This window comes from Lissotriton vulgaris, chromosome 6 (assembly GCF_964263255.1).
Source record: "Lissotriton vulgaris chromosome 6, aLisVul1.2, whole genome shotgun sequence".
Classification (NCBI taxonomy): Eukaryota; Metazoa; Chordata; class Amphibia; order Caudata; family Salamandridae; genus Lissotriton; species Lissotriton vulgaris.
The window spans coordinates 1385785790-1385809089 of NC_141694.1; positions in this window are offsets into that span (position 1 = coordinate 1385785790).

Genomic DNA, 23300 nt, shown 5'->3' on the forward strand with positions numbered 1-23300 from the left:
AAAATGTACCATCTAAAGTTGAGCGCGAAGAGTTCCGTTTGCACTGGAGGAGAGTGCAAGGAGCAGGGAGAGCTTTGCAAATGGTCATCACTGCAACATGAAGATCCTGTCAGGTGTCACAGACAGTCTTCGCTGGAGACTTACATTGATGGTGACTGCAGGCTGTCAGTGCTCTAGCTCATAGTGCACATCTTGTGTTGATGGTCACTGTAGTGTGAAGAGTCGATTCACCAGAGATTTGCGTTTGTGGTCGGGGGGGGGGGTTGCAAGGTATCGGTACAAGCAGGTTTTTATATCTGTTGCCCTCTATGAAATGAAAGAAGCTTCTGAAAGTTCCCCCTTATAGAATGTCTGGAATTCTCGGTTTCACTGCCCTGGTCCCGGTCTGCCTTGGGACACAATAGGCTACTGTAAAGCTCATTGTGAGTAGTGCAAGTGTGGTAGGTAACAACTCAACCCCTGGTCAAGTCAGGATGACCCGTCCTGCCTACACCCAGACCCTCTATTGTGATACTGTCAGGGACGAATACACAAAGGTCGGCCTTTGAAGTGGGAGAAGCTTATTGAGTTTTGCCCTGACAGAATGCCGGGAACTTCCTGCATCCTTTCTATGGTCCCAGTCAGTCTGGAGGCACAATAGGCTAGTGGGAATTTCCTTCTGAGTTATCTGAGCCAGAGCCTTTGAAATGCAAATGCGGTAGGTGACAGCTCTACCCCCCATCAAGTCAGGATGACCCATTTTGCTAACACCCAGAACCTCTATTGTGATACTGTCTGGGAGGAATACACAAGGGCCAACTGACAACTACACGTAGTCATGTGACCCAGGAAACAGGCTGCAGGCACCAAATGGTTATGTCAAGAAAATGCCAATCATCTAAAAGCAGCATATTCATAATTGTAATTTAAAATCTGACTCCCCTATTAAAAAGGGGTTTAAATTACAATTCCTCAGACACCAAACATAAAATTCCTATCTGCTCCCAAACAAAAACTGTCACTTATTAAATGTAATAGGATAACCCAATGTTATCTCATGGAAGGTGTAGGCTTTGCAATAGTGAAAAACAAATGTAAGAGTTTGTCACTACCAGAACATGTGAAACTTTAAAGTGCATGTCCAACTTTTCAAATACAATGCACCTTGCCGTAGGGGCTATTTAGGGCCTACCCTAGGGGTGACTTATATTTATTAAAAGGGAGATTTAGGCCTGGCAAAAGGATTATTTTGCCAGGGTGAAATGGAAGTATAAAATAGCTCCGACAACCTGCAGTGGCAAGCCTGGTGCATGTTTAAAAGGGCTACTTCAGTGGGTGGCACAATAAGTGCTGTGGACCCATTAGTCTACTAGAAAAAATAGTGGGGCTACCCGGTGTCCCTCAGAACCTGGGTATATGTATTAAATAAAACAACTGGTTCTTTTGGGGTTTCAATTGCTTAGAGTACTCAAGGAGCATAAAGCTTACTTGCAACACATTCCAATGATTTGAGAAAGAAGAGTAAAATAAAACAACGCACACCAAAATTAGAATTCAATAATGTATTCAGAAATAAGTATCAAATATTCATGGCTGTCACAATTTACAAATTCAATTGCAATAAGAAATAGGTGACTGTGGTGAAAAAGTGACATGTAGTAATTAGTGCTGTTGACAGTACAATATATGCAAGACAAATAAACGTGCGATCAAAAAGGGGAAAAGAGTTTCTGTTTGTCCTTATGATTTTTGCACATATGCTACAGGACCCATTGATAAGTTAAACTGTGATCATGAGCGCTGTACAGACATATGTGGTACGTCGACGTTTCGACCCCGTTATTAGCGCAAAATTTAAAGTGCGTCATGGTGGGTCTTCTTTAGGACAGGATGGGGGAGTAGGCAGCCTATGGGTTTAATTAAAGAACTTGATCAGGTGTGTGTTATAGAACAGAATTACCATTTAACTGTTTGGATTCAAGAGTTTAAGCTTACCAAAGTGCAGATTCTTTAGTATGTCTGCAAGTATCGAGGGCTTCTTATTCAGAGGCAGGCTTATGATTAAAACCTTGCAATTCTCCACCAGCCAGTTGGACCCATTAGTAGCATTTATATTACACACCCTGGGTACATGTAGGGCTTATAAGTAAATTAAATGTGCCTATTGGGTGCTAGCCAATTTTACCATGTTCAAACGAGAGAACAGCTTACTGCGCTGCCGTGCGTCAAAATATAGTAAAAGAGGCCCATAATGTGCCTATGTCCAGCCCTACTAGATGCACCGAAAACATAGTTAAAGCCAATGTTTAATGCAAAAGGCACAAGAACAATATGAGAGGCAGTAATATTTTGCTTCAAGGGTGGTACTGTAAAAGCGATGGGTAACCTTGTAAAATTCACGAGGTAGGCCATCAGGCTCTGGGAGGAAAATTCTTAACTTTTATTCATTTTAATGAGCATCAAACTTAATGTGTTTTTTTAACTAAGATTCTGCGATGTGTTTTATTTAAAACAATTATTGTATATAATTGTATGTAAACTTTAAACAATAAAGCATACTACTACTACTACTACTACTATTCCACTCACTACTCTTTGTTTCCCCTGGCACCAGCAGGAGCGGTTTCCTGCCACCACTTTTTTTTCAAGCTTTCCATTTCAAGAAACAACTTTGCACGCTGCAGTTAGCAACTTTTGGTAGGATGTTGCATGCTCCACTTTGTCCCAGCTTGAGTTTTTTTTGCCAGCTTTACACTTCAAGAACCTCTCAATCGCTATAAGAATTTTGTAGACTGCAATGTGCATCTTAAATAAGGGTGAAACATTTGTGTTTTCATTACTATAATAGTCCCTTACATTTGTTTGCTTTTATGCAGCCGTTAAACACAATTGACTGATATTACTTTGCAGCAGTTAAACACAATTGACTGGTATTAATTTACACACTGTATTCTAGAAGTGGCTTTGCTGGCAACTTAAGCAATCACTCTATATACAGTGGGTGCTCTGCCAATGCTTGTGTCTGTGGAGCAAGGAGGATAATCATTGTGAGTCGTGCCAATGCATCTCGCGTAAAATACGGTTTCCTTATTCTACTCTAAGCCAATAACAGGTGTTTTTCATGTCTTTATGGGCGCTTTCATTGCATACTGGTTGTTGTCAGTATAACATGGAGCTGCTTGCAACCCGGATGGGATGAGTTTGTGGTGTGTTCTGTGAACCTTTTTTGTGGTTTTATTTGTTTTTTATTGATCCAGAACATTTCCGAGAGGTTCTGGAAGCGATATCCTGTTGTTGCATGCACTATGGGGTCCTCAATATATCATGAGTTTTTTCACTATGTAGGGTCATTGGTTTAGTGTGCCTCCACATTCTCATTGCTATCTATAGTATTGAAGTTCATTTATATATGCTTCCATGTTGCCCTTGACATATGTTTATTGTTTCTGGCAACATAGACTTTGGTAGTGATTTCTGGATGCTCTTGGCCTGTACTACATTATGCAAAGTCGTTTCAATAGTAGAACCTGGAACTCTCCCATCTTATAAAGAGCACATGGATTTGTATAGGAGCTATAACTTCAATCTTTTATAAAGAAGACATTTTAAGATTAATTTTGCATTTCATTCGTTTTAGCTGCTAACTGCTGACAAGATATACATAAAGATTTTTCTGCTTTGGTGTTTGAGTATTTGGCAGGTTGTGAAACGTTTGACCTTCATTCATTGGTGTAGTTTAGTGTCTGAATCTGAGACTCAGTAAACCTATAATTGATGGGTCCAAGGAAAACCTATCTTTCCATCCAAAAGGCATCTGCTGAGTAGTTTTTTAGATATAACCCGGAAACTTTCTTATCATTTAAAAACAAGTTATATGAAAGGTGGACATATTTTTTCAATACATTCTTTATACCCGTGTCAGCTGTACAATTGAAACTAAACTCAACCCGGAAATCAAATCGCTCACCAGCCTATTTTCCTGCAAAGTCCAGTTTTACCCCGTTACATTAGTGGTACAATCTACTAGTGACAGCCAATTGACAAGCTCTGGGTACGTTGGTACCAAACACTAGTGACTTATAGGTAGGTTTACTGTGCCAGTCAGAGATTTAGCCAGTTCGACGTAATTTAGGCGTCAGAACACGTGCACTGGGGCCTGATTCGCAGAGTCCCAGAGTTAGCAGAGGCACAGAGTAAGAGTAACTAAGACCATCGATGCACAAGAATGATTTATGGGGGGGGTAAATGAAAAGTAAATCTGAATTCACTAAATCTATAGTGTTGTCAGATGTCAACAAGTGCGCAGGAGGCCGTAAGTTGTTTCAAAGCGCGCTGAAAATGCTGCCTCCTCCCATAGGCCAAATTCAAGTTGAATGCCCCCGGAATGTAAATTCTATTTGAGGGCATATTGTAAAATTTAAAACCCTGCGGATAGTCAGAGGCTCAGGCCACAGATGGAGTTTGGCAAATAGATAATCAAAAAGCAATGTGTCATCCTCATTCGGACAGTAAACTGAGCATATAGTGAGGTGAATACCCTCCTTCTGGATTGTTGCTATGAGTCATCACCCATTTGTCATTCCGTAGAAGAAGGACCAACACCTCTCTGGGCGGAGGTAAAACAAGAAGTACCTGGAACTCTATAGTCCAGCTCATTTAGCAATGGAATTTCTTCCACAGAAAAGTGCATGTCCTGAAGACATATGATTTATGGTCTAAAAGTATGTAATTCTTCCCTGGTTATCTTGCGCTTATGCGGTGCCTTGACACCATTGATATTCTATGAGAGAACGTAAAAATGTTGGCCAAGACCCCTAATAAAATTATCTATTATCATAACATGTCCTGACAGAGAACCTGCATTAGCACCAAAACCCTGTGACTGACCCCCCCCTGAACCTGTTCTGAGGATCAATTAGTACAATTTTTTCTTTATATTGTAACCCAAAACCTTCCTCACCCTAAAACAAGGCAACAGCTGACCCATCTGTGCAATAACCAAAGTCCCTACTAACACCAAAACCATCCCTCCCCTTCCACTTAAGGAGCCACCCCATCCCCCCATATCTAGGCCCAAAAAGATGGGCCATCACCTACGACGAACCGACTAGTTTCTCGCGCTCACGGGTAGGCACAGAACCCAGCCCTCCCAAAGTGTACCAAACAAATGAATTAAGAGAGAAACATTCCAGGACCATTCAAGATAAAAGACCCAAAGTGAGAGAGTACCCCCACTTGTGTTACTAGCATGGAGGCAATATTATATTCAAGATTAGAAAAAAATCCCTACCCAATTGAAAACAGGAGATATTACACAGGCCCCCTGCAAATTGTAATAGATGTGACCAACAAGGACAGTATGTAATTTCACAGGCCGCTACTTATGAAGCAGCTCAGAGACCTTAGCCCCTATCAAAACAAAAATACTGTTGTTCATCGTATTTCATCCATGAGAGAAACTGCTGCCTCAATATTCTGTGGAAGAGAGACATGCTCCCGCAGCTGCCACCGTAGCACCACAGTTTGATGGCAGAACGCATGAAAAAGTTCAAATCCACAGGCTCTTATCAGTGACCTGGGACGGGCCACCCAGTAGACCTCCTGCCGCAATATGAAGTTATTGGCATAAATGAAGATGGCAAGGGGATGATGGACGTACCTGCCCTGGTTGGTTAGATGGGATGGAAAGTGATGCACCCTTTGTATCATGCTATCCATATCCCAATCATTTAGAGCAGGGAAGGATTCTCTAAAAAGACAGACAATGTATCCTTTGGTTCGTCTCCTCCTGACCCCTCTGGAATGCCCAGAAGTCTAAGATTGTTCTTTCAAGATCTGTTCACCAGGTCTTCAACCTTGAACAAAGACTAGCTAGCTGGGAATCATGCTGCAGGATAGAAACCTGTTTTCACTTGTTGATGTTTGGAGTGCAGCCTGAGACTCCTCAACCTCGCTGAAATGAGTGTGAATGATGTCCATATTCCTTGACAGCTTTCTCAACACCACCTGGATCTTCACATGAGCAGATTGCAGTGTGAGAGAATCCTTCCTGCCCTCCCCCCTGTGCTGTAGAAGAAGATTTTAAGTAGCAGACAATGTGGGAGCAACATTATCTGTTGAGTCAACCACTTCAGTTCCTGCACTGAGAACTGAGTTGAATTGCAGTCACAGGGGAAGTAGGAGTAACTGATGCAGGAGGAAGGGGATTTGTAGTCGTAAGTTCAATCCCATTAGAGTCCCAGGGCAGACATTCCTCAGCAATTGAGAGTGCAGGATCGAGGACCTCATGGTTAAAGACCATTGTAACCAGATCCTCCAGTTGAGTAGCTGTCATATGAGCAGCGGCAGTCATTGGCCTACTGCTTTTAGTGGAGCATACACCGGAGGTGTCCTCAACACTGTAAGACTCCTGGATCTTGAGGACCCCCCAGCAGCATGTAGCAAGGCCTCCGGGTGGCACTGGGTCATTGATGTCAGACAGACTTCCAGAGTCAGAAAGCGAGTAAAATGCCTCAGGGATCATCTATGCAATGGTGCCAAGAGGCAGGGCCGGATAGTCCAAAGGGGCACTTTTCCCCTGCGAATACATCTGAGGGGTATCCTCCAGAGACACCCCAAGCCTAGTTGGTTGACCGATCAGTACTCCAGACAGGTTAGACATGATCACCTGGGATGTCAGACCCATGGACAAGTGAAAGCTTTTCAACCTCTTGGTGAAAGGCTCAACCAGTGTAAGGTTGGAGATTGATGGCACAGGTTTACCAATCATGGTTCTTCCACTGCATACATTTCCAATGTTGCAGGAAGATCCACAGAACAACCTTCACTAAATGCATCAGGGAGAAGCATTACTTTTTCATGCATTATCTCTTTCAACAGTAGTGAGGGGTGAAAATGTAGCGATCAATAGTCCTCTGGGAGAAAGTTGACACAGAACCTGAACTTACCCCAGAGGGTTTTTTCATCTAGCTTTAACAAGCCAGGTTCAGTGGTGGCGCGCCGAATGTAGGGAATGGCCACACCAACCGAGGTACCGGGTTTGCGAAGGTTTCAGAATTCTTGTTCTTCATGGGCTAAGGAAGCAGGCAGAGGGAGTCTGTCTGAACCCACCCACCTCTGCTGCCCCCTTTACTGGCATTCTGAGGCAAGTGCAACAGGCTGGCACAGCAGAAGACAGAATGAAAATCACTGTGGCACACAGATGAATCAAGACGATATAGTCCCCTTTAAGACACCGGGGCTGCAGTCGAGGGTCTCTGAGAGCAATGTTTCATTGACATGTCCAAGGCTCGCATAGAAACAGTGTATCAAGTAGCAATATTGAGGGTTGAGAATCCTATCAATACTGCTGAAGGCAGTATAACCCTACCACTGGTCCAAGGAGCACTCCCCCAAGCGCAGCTGATGCTGGGCTTCCATTCCGGCAGAGAGACTCTGATGCCCGCTGCGCCGCTGCAAGTGTAATCATGGAACACTGTGGGCTCTCTCCTACGGCCTGTGGCCTGCCACCTGTGCAGGTATATCCGACTCCCACATTCAACCATGGGGTGCAACAGCACTTTGAGGACCTCTAGACCTCATCTGGGGGGCAAAACCACACAAAGACGGAGGCCCGGCGCTCAGATACGACTTCGGATGGCTAGTGTCTGCCCGTGAACAGCCGTGTGCTGCCATCTTACCTAATTTGAAATTTGAAATTTTCCTATCAAGGCATTATATATTAAACCAGAAAAGTGATTTTCACTTTTTACACACGGAGGCCTTATGGATCATTCTTAAACAATGCATTTATGATTGCAACCAATTTTCAAATGGAGAACAAGATTTTGATTTCATTGGAATGCTACAGTTTTATTTACTTGTATATTAAATCATAATCATTTTATGTTTTTCGAAAGTAATAGCAAGCTTTAAATATACATAAATATACAATGCATAAAAACATATTAACTCATACTTATCCTAAGTGATTTATTGGTCTGCTTATGGGCCTAAGAACATAATACACTGGCTTAAGGGGATTATATCTGTCTTTACAGAACTTTTAATCAAGTACGGCGAAAAATCCAAGTGAGTTAGGCGATCAAATCTGATATTTGTGAGCCCCAGCAGAGTTTATCCTACCTATTATGATTCTAGGTCAATTCATTAAGCTTATTTTATAATTAACACTTGTTATTTACAACCCTGAGCAATGGAAAAAGCAAAACGTTAAAACTAATTGCTGTTTTTCTTGCAATTAATTGGTATTGACAGCAATAGTCTCTATCATATGGCTGAGATACCCGCCACCCCCTCTCAACACAATCCCCAAAGGAGGGAAACCGGAAACAGCTCTTAAAGTTTTTGGAAGAGGGAGGGAGTGACCCTCCCGGCCGTATTTATTAAAACAAAAAATTAAAACATTAAACAGTTCATATTAATGTACAATTTCATTACCACATTGCGATGTTTGGCTAACCTTAACAGATTCTCTAATACAGAGGTTCTCCTAGCCGAACTAACATCCTACAAAACATTTTCTTGAAATATTGAAATTGTACATCCTAACGTTTAAGGGCCAACGGCAAGGTCGTAACCGGTGTCAAGATCCCTAACCAGAAATACCCCCCCCACTTGGGAGGGGCGACAGCACTGAGGCGTACCTCAAGTGCAAACTACCAATTTCCCTTGACTTGACGGGGGCACCAATAAACTCGACGCCAGTTAAAGGTCGTTCGAGGACTCGTGTGAGGTTATCTAGAAGGTATCGTAGACCTCCCCCCAAACCCCGCACAACTTACCACATCTGCCGTCGCAGACGTTACTGGCCCCGGGAAATTCCCCAGGAGGGGGCTGTAACCCCTCCTACACAGGAAGGGGCCTTGACCGCCTTTCCTTTTCTTTCGGCGACCCATCCTTAGAAGGGACCGCCTCCCCGTTGAGGGGCCAAAGGCCACCTCTCCCGAGCGCTCCCATCCGTGTTGGGTGACGCCCACTCATAGGGATCTTCCAATTAGTGCTCACCGATCATGACCTTACCGCCCGACCAAAATAAATACGACAATTCTAACTAAATTACTAAATGACTCAATTACTTGAAAGACAGTAACAACAACCACTTTATTAAAACATGCTTACTGATGAACACTAAAGCAGGATTACTTTATTTGCAAAACATACCACAAATTGACCATTCTTTATTGCATATTCAACGTTATCACGATACTAATCACACCTGTAAACAAAGAATTAGAGTTACCACATCAAACTTTATTCAAAACAACTTGCTGTCCTCAGGGGCTGGTGGGTGGGTCAAAATTGGCTCTTTGTTCCGTCTCGAGCTCTCGTACAGCGAGGAGGTGCAGCTTCAGAGCACAGGAACAAGAGGATGCCTTCAGGTCTTGCGTCCCTTTTTATCCGTCTTCAGGGCGGGCGTAAACCCGCCCCTGCCTGCCCCGAGGGCGTGGCCAGCCGCGTCAGTGTCTAGGCCAGCCCACTCTAGGGCGGGAAAAAGCGCGCCCCGGCTACGCCGCTTCGGGCATACCAGCCGAGACGCGCCTCCCGCCCAAAATGGCTTCCCGGGGGGATCGAGGTACTCTGCCATACGTTCGGGGGGACCGAGTGGTCGCCCCTTTCCATATGGCTGAGATACCCGCCACCCCCTCTCAACACAATCCCCAAAGGAGGGAAACCGGAAACAGCTCTTAAAGTTTTTGGAAGAGGGAGGGAGTGACCCTCCCGGCCGTATTTATTAAAACAAAAAATTAAAACATTAAACAGTTCATATTAATGTACAATTTCATTACCACATTGCGATGTTTGGCTAACCTTAACAGATTCTCTAATACAGAGGTTCTCCTAGCCGAACTAACATCCTACAAAACATTTTCTTGAAATATTGAAATTGTACATCCTAACGTTTAAGGGCCAACGGCAAGGTCGTAACCGGTGTCAAGATCCCTAACCAGAAATACCCCCCCCACTTGGGAGGGGCGACAGCACTGAGGCGTACCTCAAGTGCAAACTACCAATTTCCATTGACTTGACGGGGGCACCAATAAACTCGACGCCAGTTAAAGGTCGTTCGAGGACTCGTGTGAGGTTATCTAGAAGGTATCGTAGACCTCCCCCCAAACCCCGCACAACTTACCACATCTGCCGTCGCAGACGTTACTGGCCCCGGGAAATTCCCCAGGAGGGGGCTGTAACCCCTCCTACACAGGAAGGGGCCTTGACCGCCTTTCCTTTTCTTTCGGCGACCCATCCTTAGAAGGGACCGCCTCCCCGTTGAGGGGCCAAAGGCCACCTCTCCCGAGCGCTCCCATCCGTGTTGGGTGACGCCCACTCATAGGGATCTTCCAATTAGTGCTCACCGATCATGACCTTACCGCCACAGGCCGGATAGTTGACCGGCTATCCGGACCCCCCCACAAAGCTCCTACCTAAAGGTCATGTTGTAACGTTTTTAACCATGCTAAGAAGTCTCCTATGAGTAACTCATTCCCCACCCGAGACAAATGCACACCATCCCCCAAATACATACTGTCATCATTAATACAGCCATGCGAAATAGAATGCAATGTCCTGGAACGGAACAACCTACTCACTTTGTTGTTAAGTTTTCTAACAGAATGATTCAAAGCGGAAATAGAAATAGCCCCCCGCCACACCTTTCGTGGGATCATATGGGACCATGCAATTGTGCACCCCGGAACTCTCCTCGCCAACCAACTTACAGTGGAAAGCATTGCCTCCAGGAGAAGTCGTCTACCGGTGGTGACCAAATCATTGCCCCCTAAATGCACTATAACTATAGCCGGCGGTGACCTCGTCCGCCCTAACAGACCCTCGAAAAATGACTGAAACTGGTCAATACAGAGACCGCCTCTTCCGTGGAAGGACACCCTGTACCCGTATTCCCCAGCTACGTGAATCATATCACCTGCTTTGAATACGTCCGCGGCACGCCTCACGTATGAGTGGCCCACGACCCACACCTCCTTTTTCACAGCCGGTGATGTCTGACCGCTGGCCCGGTGTTGGGTCGACTGCATAGTCCGCCCCGCCTCGTAGGCTTGCGTAACTGAAAACCAAACAAAAACAAGAAGCGTGAGTACATTATTACAGCTTCACAACATGTGCAACCGCACGTATCTCTTATAACAATTGGAGGACCAACGCCCCACTCGTTTCACTTGTTCAACATTAAGACCCCTGGCTGTAGCTTCCGTAGCAGCCCCTATCCGAAAGGAATGGGTCCCAAATTCGCCCGGGTTCAAGCCCGCAGCGGCAATTGACATCGCAAGCACCCGCTGAAACTGAAATTTCGTCAGTGGGGTGGCGTCTGCGTGTCTTAACAAAGTCCCCCCCCATGATGCCACCCTTCGTGCTAGGTAATCTTCTAAACACTTTACCGGACACATGGAGGACCCGGGAATCCTGCGTATGATTACGCAGTCACCCATCCCATCTTGATCAGTCTTGGACCTTACAAAGGAGACAGTCATTGTTTCTCCCCTGATCTGAACGTGTTCCTGGCACAAACCCCCTGCCACATCCAGTTTGTTCCTTGCAACTAGTTCGCTTACCCGCATCGCCCCGTGAAATGCTAGCGAAAAAGCGGCTCGGAACAGCACCGCCTCAAACTGAGATGAACATGTGGCCGGGAGTGCGGCCAACAACTGGGACAATCTATCCAAACCTATCGGGCGCCTTTCATCTAATCTGCGACCCTCAAGGCGTTGCCACCCACGCAGCGCTTTCTGTACAACGAAAGACGCTGTCGGGTCCTGGATAGCGTGTGCTCTGGCAACAAAGGAAATGGCAGCACGATGCCTCTGGGCCGTAGCCACCGATTTCCCAGCCCTACGTAATGACATCAGAAAATTCACTACCCATTCCTCGTGACCCCAAAGCCGCTCTCTATCAGTCCCCAAAAAGGCTAAATAGGACCGAAACGCCCCTTCGTATGCCTTCCTCGTCCTTGGTGCTAGACTCTCTCCCACGAGGTGACGAAGTTCGGGGCACCGAGAGACCAGAGAGCTTCGGGAAAGGGTGCCGGCTCTGGGTCCGCTGAGGGAAGGAAACCCGAGAAAGCCTGCATTTGAAAACGAGACAGTGCATCAGCCGCCTGATTCATTACCCCTGGGACATGTTTTGCTCTGAATAGCACATTCAGTTGCATACACAGTAAAACAATTTCTTTGAGCAGTCTTAAAATCAGTTTACAACGTGCTGCCTGACTATTGATGCACTCAACCACGGTCATATTGTCGGACCAAAATATGACAGAGTGATCTTTGAACCCTTCGGGCCAGGTTCTCAGGGCCACCAAAATGGGAAAAAGTTCCAGGAAAGCAATATTAGTTGTCAGACCACTGTCATGCCACCATGTCGGCCATCTCTGTGCCGACCATTTCGTGCCAAAGATGGCACCAAAACCTATGCTTCCTGCTGAATCTGTCCATAGCCCCAGCTCGTCAGAGGACACGGCTGGTTTGTTCCAGACCACTCGACCATTAAAATCCGCCAGAAATGCTAACCAAATACGCATGTCCTGGCGGACCTCAGCTGATAGTCTCGTGCGATGATGGCCCTCCTTTAGGCCGCCCATAGCTTGGGAAATTGACCGGGAAAAGGGGCGGGCCATTGCTATCACCCTCAGGGCAAAATTCAACTGTCCCACCAACTGCTGTAGTTGATGCAGCGTAACTTTAGATGCATTTATACATACTTGCAGAGTTGCCCTGAACTTCCCCACTTTGTCAGCTGGCAATCGAAAACAACCCTCACTGGAATCTAACTCGATCCCCAGAAACTCAAGGCAAGTCGCAGGACCCACCGTCTTACCTGGTGCCAATGGCACACCAAACTGTTTCATTAACACACAAAATTCGGCCAAGGCCTGGCCACATTCGAGATCCCCGGCTGCCCCAAGGAACAAAAAATCATCAAGGTAATGCATTACATGTTGGAAACCCGTCTTCTGTGTGAAGACCCATTGTAGGAAACTACTAAATTTCTCGAAATAGGCACAAGATATAGAGCACCCCATCGGCATACACCTATCCATGTAATAACAACCCTGAAACATGAATCCCAGGAGACGCTGGTCGTCTGGGTGTACCGGGAGCAGTCGGAACGCTGATTCGATATCTGATTTCGCCATCAGCGCCCCGGGCCCCAGGCGATTCAAAATGGCTACGGCCTCATCGAAGGATGCGTACCGCACCGAACACACTTCTGGATCTATTGCATCGTTTACAGAAAGACCACGTGGAGCTGATAAATTATGAATCAGTCGGAACTCGCCTGGATCCTTCTTGGGGACCACCCCTAAAGGGGAACAAACAAAATTCTGGACCGGGGGTACACTAAACGGGCCGGCGACCCGACCTCGAGTCACCTCTTTCCGGATCTTATCCTGTACTACGGTCGTATGCTGCAGGACGGAAAGTTGATTTTTACACTTTTCCACACCCTGAAAGTCCCCTACCGGGATGCGGAAACCATACGAAAAACCGTTCCGCAGCACCCCAGCAGAAGTACGATCCGGGTATTCACTGAGCCAGGGAATCATCGCCAAGGTATCAATCGGGGTAGGTAAAGGCGCCCCTCGGACTATATTAGACCTGTTTGGCGCCTCCTCTCCCCCCATTATCACCCGTTTTGGCTCTGCACGTGGACTCAGGATGGGACGACCCGCATCCACTACACTCATGTTTAAATTTACACGATCCCTGTGGCCTAGTACATTTACCTCTGTTGAAATTAAAGCAGAACCCCCTTTTTCCTGTATTGCCGGCAGGTCTCGAGTAATCTTCGGTACCCGTACCTGAACGAAAGGGCGTTCCCCCATAATGGCGGGAGGATTCGCCAACATTACTTCCTACCAATGGCATTTTCAACATACCCGTCTCCTTCATTTTATCCCATGTCAAAGAATCGTAACAATCCCAGGTTAAGCTTTTGTTATGCTCCTTCGCCTTTCTAAACAGATTATCGTAGCAGAACCAATGGTTACCCTGGTGTGATGTCGAGTACCCCATGATTCGCGACTGATAGGTTGGCAACTCGGAAAGCAACTCAGGCCTACGTTCCCCTAAGATCGACGTAAAAATTCCCCATGCCTTGCCCCAATTGCCAATATTCTCGTTCACTTTAAAGGCGGCCATTTTCGCGCGCCAAACACTCGGGTGCATGAGATCCTTCTGACCCTTAACATGCTCCACCTCATAATGATCAACAAGCAACGAGAAGATGTTCACATATTCCCCTGCCCAAATTTTTTCCTTAATCGCCAAAGGAACATGTTGACCCAATCTTTCTCTACGAGAGGGTGCTGACTCATCCCTCGCAATCGGCAATGGCCGCTTACCTGCACCGGACGCTGCCTCTGCGGTCGCACCCGTCCCTGGTGTCTCGTCCACTACTGCAGCCGGCACGGACACCTTGGCTGCCTCCCGTTTCTCACGCAGTTGCTTCATCAGCGCCTGCGCGTCGACAGCCGTGGCGCCCTCGGTACCTTTACCCAACCACGCTGCCAATTGTGCTGCCAGCTCGGGCGGCATATCGTCCTCGGACACGGGGGTGACCACAACGGGTATCGGATTCCCCTCCTCCGGCACGGGAGTTGGTGCCTCGAGCGGGGCACTGGGACCCGGGATGTCTTCTCCCGCTGCTCCCCTCCTGGGCCTCTTGTTTTTCCCTCCCGGGGCTGCTCCCGCCAAAGGACGTTTTGGTCCCCCTTCCTCGTTCTTATCCACCCGCTTCTTTAGTTCGGACATCTCCTTCATGAGAACACGCAGCATCTGTTCAGTAGTCATGCGTTTTCCCGCCTTCTTCGGCATTCTCCAACAGAGTAACTGTAAAACAAACAAGAACGATTAAAACGCTCAAAATTGGCTCTTTGTTCCGTCTCGAGCTCTCGTACAGCGAGGAGGTGCAGCTTCAGAGCACAGGAACAAGAGGATGCCTTCAGGTCTTGCGTCCCTTTTTATCCGTCTTCAGGGCGGGCGTAAACCCGCCCCTGCCTGCCCCGAGGGCGTGGCCAGCCGCGTCAGTGTCTAGGCCAGCCCACTCTAGGGCGGGAAAAAGCGCGCCCCGGCTACGCCGCTTCGGGCATACCAGCCGAGACGCGCCTCCCGCCCAAAATGGCTTCCCGGGGGGATCGAGGTACTCTGCCATACGTTCGGGGGGACCGAGTGGTCGCCCCTTTCCACTTTGCTTCTATCCAACACAGAGCAAAAATAATTCTCTCCTGTCCAAGGCTCCTAAAACTCATCTTCATGTTAAAAGTACAATGGGAGCAGCTGTGTACAACAAAAACTTTTGCATTATAATGACCTCTTTGACATGGGTTGTTTACAAGTGTAAAATATCTATCTGATCTCACTGTGCAGCATTGTTTGACCTAAATGTGCCCCTCCTGCCTCTAGGTTATTAGTTGTTTGTTGCATCTAATCAACAAATACGTGTGTTGCCAAATTTTTGTCTGGCCCATCTATTCACTTTACAAAAAAGACTGCTGTGCGACCTAATGAAATCAGAATCCCTTTCCGAAAGAAAACTGTGATAAGCAACCCTTTGAGGAAAAAAAAAACTAAATAGAAGACTGAGTTTGGATCACGGGATTTGCACACATAAGGCCGTGCTCCAGCAAGAGATATCTAGATAATATCCTGACTCCCCACAAAAGGTCCGATTGCCCAAAGATCCATGAAATATAAAATGTTGCCCAGGGCAGGGCAGTAAAATGTTGCCTAGATTGAGGTGGCAAACAACTTAGCATCAGCCTTCCCTTTTCCCTCTCTCTAGGAATTGCACGAAATCCTGCAGGTGGAGAACCTATTATATACTCTTTAATATAAGGATAAATATGCACAGAAAAAAAACGCATATCAAATTTTTTGGGTTCAAACTTTTTTCATTAAATTTCTGCTTTTAAGATTTAGGGCCTCTTTTTTAAGAAACTGATGTATGGCAGCGCCGCAGGTCTTCCTCAGTGCTGCCCTATGCCAATGTGAAAGGGCAGGAATGCACCATATTTATGAAATATGATTCATTCCTGTCCTTTCCTCCTGCGCTGGCACACAATTTGCTGCCTAGGGCCAATAAAGGCAATCTTGCACCATGGTGAAAGGGTGCCTTTGTTGCAGGCAGGATTGTTTCTGTGCAGGAAGGGGCGAGAGGTGTATTCCTCTTTCTCTGTGTGCTGCAGAATCCAGCACATATGAAAAGAGGAACAAACAAAGCAAAATACAAATATTTCTCCTCATTATGGCTGCTCTGGGAGGCGTAAGGTTGTGCCACTACCCCAGGTTTATGTGATTAAGTCAATCTAGGGCAAGGTCAAAAACCCATGGGTGCTACATGGGAAAACCCACCACAATGCCCATGGAACGCCTCCTTGAAGCAAAGTAAGGCAAGACAGTGACTTGCGCTGCTTTGCCTTACTCCATATCTATAAGGCCTGCAAAGCCATGAAGAGTGGCTTTGTGTCTACTCATAAATATGACTGATAGGCTTACGCTGCCAGAGCATAACAAAATGATGCTCTGGCAGTGCAAGCCCCTCATAAATAAGCACCTTAGTAAAAACAAGGCATTACAACCATAGTACAGTGAATTTGCCACATATAGAACAAAATGTATAAGCCCAAATCGGACGCTGGTGTTCATGTCATCTGTTATAACATAGCATCACAGAAAAAAAAATTGAAGAAAAAAATAGAACAAATGCAGAGAAGGAAAGGGAAAAGAGAGAGTAGGGAAGGAAAAAGAAGAAAAGGAAAAATTGAAAAGTTAAAGGAGACTGAAGACATTCAGAGAAACCATATGTACACATCAGTTATTGCAAGTGATGTGTAACTAATCCCGCAGGACGACTACCAACTTAGATTGTACAGATATTAATGTGGCCTTTTACCAATGTGTGTGAGTTGTATAAAGTGTGGTATTTGGCTGGGGAACAAATGTGAGACCTATAGTGATACAACAGTCTCAAAGTGGGAGAAGATGTCCACCCAGGACAGGGAGGAAAGGGTGGGACATCATGCTGCTCTGTTATGTACCGGCTATTTACACCCAGGTTGCTCACCGCATGTTTCTCCAACTATTGGTGCGCAAAGTTGAAGGAGGCTTTCTGTCATCATTTTAAGGAAAGTTTAGTATCAATGTATCCCAGATGGTTATTTCAGCATGGCCATGTCATAGCCTCTGTTTATTTGCGATTGCATAGTGCGCAGCTTCCACTCCCTGCTCCATTGCTCTCATGAAGAGTGAGCCACAGCCTTCCATTTCAAGCTACATGGTCAATGTTTGGTTTAATATTTTTACTTGCTGGGGATGGCATTTGACCAGGGTTAGCTTTAGTGTGGTGCAATCGGTGTAGCCGCACCTGGCGCTGACTTTGGGGGGAAGGGCCGTGTTTAAAAGTGACATGGATTTGAAAGTACATGCTGCATAGTCACTTGTGTGTCTAGCAGTTTTCAGGCAACAATCAAAATATCAAGATAACTCTGCCGGTTAATGTTCCTGCTGGTGAGAGATTAGAGTTTCGTCTAGTGGTGGCTTTGACTCATCATAAAGTAGTGCAGAGGGTTAATGTGCCTGCTGCAATGAACATGTATTGTGTAGATCACAGAACTGAGTGTAAGAGAACTATGAATTTATAAAGTTGTTCCTTGGCACACCCTCCACCTTACAGTCTCTCCAATAGATTATCCGACCCTGGTGAATGTTACTGATGCCAATGCAAAGCCTCCCCTTCATATCTTGCTTCAGTGCTTTACCTTCTGGATAAGTGAACTGAGATAAACATGATATGGGTTACAGTATGCTTTTCTTTGAAGGAGTTCAACTAGATGGTCTTTTTCGTGATGACCTTAAGTTGCTGCTGACAAATAGTGCCAGCAGCCACGGTTTTAGACACATCTCGATCCACAGGTCCACTTTTGGTTCTTTGCTGTCTGTGTGGATTGCTCGTCAGCAACACTCGGGGCAGATTTACAAGTTCTGGCGCATCTCGGCAAATCATCAGGGATGTGCCAGAACAGACGCAATTCCCTCCCTTCGCCACCACAAATGCATCGCATTTACAACGCGGTGCACCGTGGCGCAAGGATAGGGCGATGCGTGTCGCATCCTGTGGTGTAAGGGCGGCGCATTGCTGGAGTCGTGTCGCAAGCGTGACGCGGCTCCAGCAATGCTCAAGGGCGCCCTATGACTAACATGCTGCGTCACTTCTTACGGCTGCTTCAAGCAGGCTCAGGGTATTGACGCAGCATGGACGTAAAAGTGACTCAGTGAAATCTTGTAGATTTCACTGCGTCACTTTTACGAGGCATTCCTGCGATGGAACGCCCACACTGCAGCGGAACGCCCACATGAAACCTAATGCAGGTTTCATGTGGCGCAGAGCTTTACAACGTGACACATCTCTCTAGATGCGTCACGTTGTAAATAAGGCACAACGTGGTGCATGGTTTACGCCTCTGCTGCGTCACAAGGGTGATGTAACGGCGGCATAAATGTGGCGCATGGGGCTTGTAAATCTGCCCCTCAGAGTCTCCAGTGAAAGAGGAGTGCCTGTAAATCTTTAGCAGACTACCTCAATGCTCTTTGATATTTCCTTAACTGCAATGGCAGGCTGTGGTGTGGCTCCTAGGGTAAATGCGTACTTAAAGACCCCAAATCATAAGCTTTTGACTGCATCTCCAGTGCTTGGTTTGTTGATATATAATTAAATCTGGAGACACTTCTGTATCCTCCAACACTACTGCCTTGTGGCTGTGAGCTTTTCTGATCTTAATGAATCCAGGTTTCACCAGCAGGTTACTACTCTGCATCACTAATGTGATCCACAACCTTGCTACTAACTCAGTGCATTTTCACCTCAAACTAGCCAAGGACAGTCAAAAAACAGTTACTGATGCCAAGGAGTGTGTTGCAGCTAATCAGTGCTCACTTTTTACTTGGCGTTTAGAGATTGGGGCCATAATACCAGAAACGTTATGCCTCCTGCTGACAGCATGAAGCATTTTACAAAGAAACATTTAAGAATCTGTGAATTAAACAAATTGCCCCAAGGCTGCCCAGACTGTCTTCCAGGGCCATAGGGCATCTGTCTCAGCAGACAACAAATGGGTTCTGGGTACTGGCCCTCTCGTTGACAACCAACTGAAATGGACAGGGGATATTTGATGGAAGAAGATGCTGGTTACTGCATTATTAAAAAGAGATGAAGTGCTTCCAAAGTGGAAATCTGATAGCTTGATTGTAGCTGCTACCTGTGGCTGTAGGTTTCTGCATGGCATCACCAAACATCATTGAATCCTTACAAAGCAGTTACAACCAAACATACCCAGGGCCCTAGTAACAAGAGGGTCCTCGCCACACAATCCTTTGTGTTGCACTACAAGCAGGCTCACCCACGGCACAGAAAACGATTCACTAACCATTGCGAATCAGCGCAGTGGGACAAAATCAAAGTATGCCAGCCCCTCTACACCCACCCATCGGCAGAATGTGATGAGGGCCCCTTGCGTCACCTATATTTTGTAAAGATATTCATTGTCCTTTGGTTGACCAGGAAACCCCCTTGAAGAGTTGGGGGCCACCTGGAGTGTCGGGGGTCCCCACTGGATCACAGGGGCTGCAGAGACCTGCGCTACACCCCTGAATCAAAGAGGCTATGCACCTTGAGGTGCTTTGCACACACTCACAGGATGGGACATCAATCGTCTGTGCGCTTCATTGCATCTGTAATGTTAATGGGATTTATTGAGCGCACTGTTACCCTTAGGTGTCCTGGCGCTAGTTCACTGATTTGGGGATGAGTGGATCCCTAAGGGAAGTTCATTCCAGATCGCCACTGTTCCTGTAAAAAAGCTTCTTCCGCCCCAATTCATTTTCTTGAACCTTGGTACTACCAGAAGTGTAGTGTTAGCCGATCTCAGTGATCTATTGGAGATATACCAACTGAACTTCTGAGCCATGTAGGAAGGTCCCTGATTCACATAGGAGTGAATACTGAGATGTAGGCCAGCATTGCACAGCAGGCCTTCATGGTACAGGAGCCACAACTCCACAAGATGCACCACAGCGCTAAAGGAACCTGGAACGAGCAGGTAGAAGTCCAACAACAACAGTGACTGCTCTTGCTACCTAGAGCCTGAACAATTGAAGTTGAAGCAGTCAGAAATCCACACCTTACAGTTGGTGAATGCTTCCCATCTGCCCTCGGCATCAATAATCATTATATGTTGCGAGACCTCAGAAGCGATCTCAAAGCATTTTTGTTCAACGAGTTGAGTAGCAAAAAGGAGGGAAATGTCCTTTTGCATAAATGTGATATTTAGCGCCATAATGGATATTTTAAGGTTTTGCTATTTAATTTCATTATTCGAGTCTGTCAATATTTCTTTGCGGTAGTAAAAATCTATACCCACATTGTATATCGGTACCAAATACGAAAATTGTTTTCTGCTGTTCAAAAACTGTATATGCGGTGGTTAAAAGCTCTAAAAATGTAGGGGGAGATTTACAAAATCTCCATGCAAAGCGGCGCAGCCCCCGCAATGCTGCGCTGCATTGTGCGACAGGGAGAGGGAGCTATTTTCAAAGAATTGGCTCTCTCCTCCCCTTTCCTTGCGCCGGTGCTGATTTCAGCTGCTATGCGCACACCTTAGCTCCGTAGCACTAGAGTGTGTGCGTGAGTGTAGCATAGGTTTTGTACAGTAGGGGTACGCTTCCTGTTCCCAATACTATGCTAATTAAAGAAAAGAGGATGCCACGGTATTTACTTCAGAAAAATTATTTATCAAGACAAACACTACTAATTATCTGTCTTATCACAACATAAGTTGTATGATATCTATCTGTCATCAAATATAACGTTCATCTACTGGATTATTACCAACAAATTAACAAAAAAAAATAATACAGAGACAAAAAACAAATTGATTCGTAATTTTCTCTTAAAGATCCTTCTTCATTGTATACATCATAAATACAAAGCAGTAAAACACGCAATATTTAGTCTTGTGTGAAAATACTTTTCAAAATTCAGAAGACAAATTATTTACTTCAAGGTCCACGAGGTAAAATATCATGTTATTGTGGACCCTTACTCCAAGGGTTATGTAAGCAGCCCAATACGCTTCCTGTTCCCAATACTATGCTAGGCAGGCACGATACAAACCTTTCCCCACTTTGCATACGTGCTGCTCAGTGCAGCACATATTCAAATTCGGAAAAGGAAGGAGAAATTAAAGCATTTCTCCTTCTTTGCGCCTAGTTTAAAAGGGCGCAGTTTTCTCACGCTAAACCCAATCTACTGTTTTTAGTAAATTGGGTTTAGTGTGAGTAACCTTGGTTGGTTGCATGGGAACGCCCATGCACCACCCTTGGTACGCCCCTATGGCGCAAAGTAATGTGAAGCAGTGCAGTGCGCTGCTTCGCATTACTTTTACGTTATTTCCAGTGCTAAACTTGTATAGCGCTGGAAAGTTAATTAGTGAAAAAAGATTTTGTGCCAATTTGCCTCACTTTTGTGAAGCTAACTCAGCGCAAAATCTTAGTAAATCTCCCCCTTAGTGTAAAATAGCACTACCGGACGGTTTGGTAATCTGGCCCGAGGTTTGACATCTGCAAAAAACTTGTATCACAAAATGTCTGCGAAAAATCCTCGAAAATTGATGATTTTTCGCATGTTTGACAATTAACATTTTTTTCAGTGATGGTTTTGCGCCTCCTTTAGAAACAATTGATTGTCTGCGCCCTGGAAACCATGTCTGAAATATTATGACAACGTACAGGAAGATCTTAATGTTAAACCTGCTGGGAGAGTCAGAGTTGCACCCTGCAAGCTTTCCCTAATGCTGCCATGTTTTCATGCTACTGGCAGGAAAGCTGTGTCATCTTATTTACACATAATTGTGATTTCGGGGATGTTCTGGGCTTGCTGCACACACACCAATAACCGCAGGAAACCTAGTCATTAGATTAATGATACTGTATTGCAAGAGGAAAAAACTAAAAGCACCACCACTCCCCTTAATGCATGAGAGCAGCTGGAAACCGCTATTAAAAGCATTCCTTTCCTGCTGGCATTAAGAATTGCTTAGGGGGAGAGAGAAGCAGGAAAAAACAATTTCCATAACTTCCTGTATACAGTTCGACTTTAGTTTGTGTGCTTCACAGGCAGATTGTGACTTCAGAAGAGGTTTCATTAAAGCTTTTTAATACATTTTGACACATACCTAGTTGGATTGTGCAATATTTAAATAAAGATCAAAACTGCTCTCCCTGGCTAAGCAGATGAGATCAAAAGTCAAAGTGTGCCTGTGGGTGTGTGTGTGTGTGCCTTTTTTTACTTTGACATTTTATATCTTGTAGGGTTATAGGCATCAGATTATCTTATAATTTTGCTAGAATAATAGTAAAAAGGGCTGCCTTACTGCAACATAGCTGAGTGCAGTGCTTAATTTGTAAAAACTTAAATGTCAGGGCCCTCATCAGGAAGCTAATGTAGTCTACACCACACATTGCCCCTGCTAGCACTACCAATGACATTACCAAGCTAGCTACTAACCATCACACTCCTACAAGTGTGATAGTTCAGATCATTCCAGGCCCACAAAGCTATAAGATTAGCATGGACAGCAGGTAATAGTAATTTTTAACCTCATCGATCCTCAGGACGGCTCCCGGCCATCATGAGTCACGGTAGTCGTGTGCTCATGACGGCTGGGAGCCGTCCGACCGTTGCCGCTCCGCTTACACGCGGTTAATTCCCCGCCTGTGCGGGCAAATAATTGGTGGGTGGAGTTCGGACGGCTACCAGCCGTCATGAGCACATGACTAACGTGACTCATGACGGCCGGGAGCTGTCCTGGGTACCTGAGCGCCACGCCCAGCCCTGCCCCCCCCTTGCACCGTGGCAGAATTTGCCACGCGGCAAAGGGGTTAACATATATTGAATTAGTAAACAACTGTTGTTTTGCTCACTCTAAATCAGACAAACAGCCCACCATGTGGCTGACGGTCATAAGTGCATTTACCGAGCGCCAGAAACCACTGGCTCAAATTAAGCACTGGCTGCGTGTAATTACCACTGTTTGTTACCGATCTCAACAATTCTTCAGCCTTTAAAGAAAGAGTGCTTGGCCCACTAAGGCAGATACACCCGCCTTGAACAAACCAGTGGGTGACACAAGGGTCTGGGCCAACCACTGTCCTATACTAAATGCACCTTAATTCAATTCAGTTCTTGAAGAAAAAGTCCAGTGGCAGAAATAGCAAGACGTGAACTGACATGCCCTGCTCCATGACCACCAA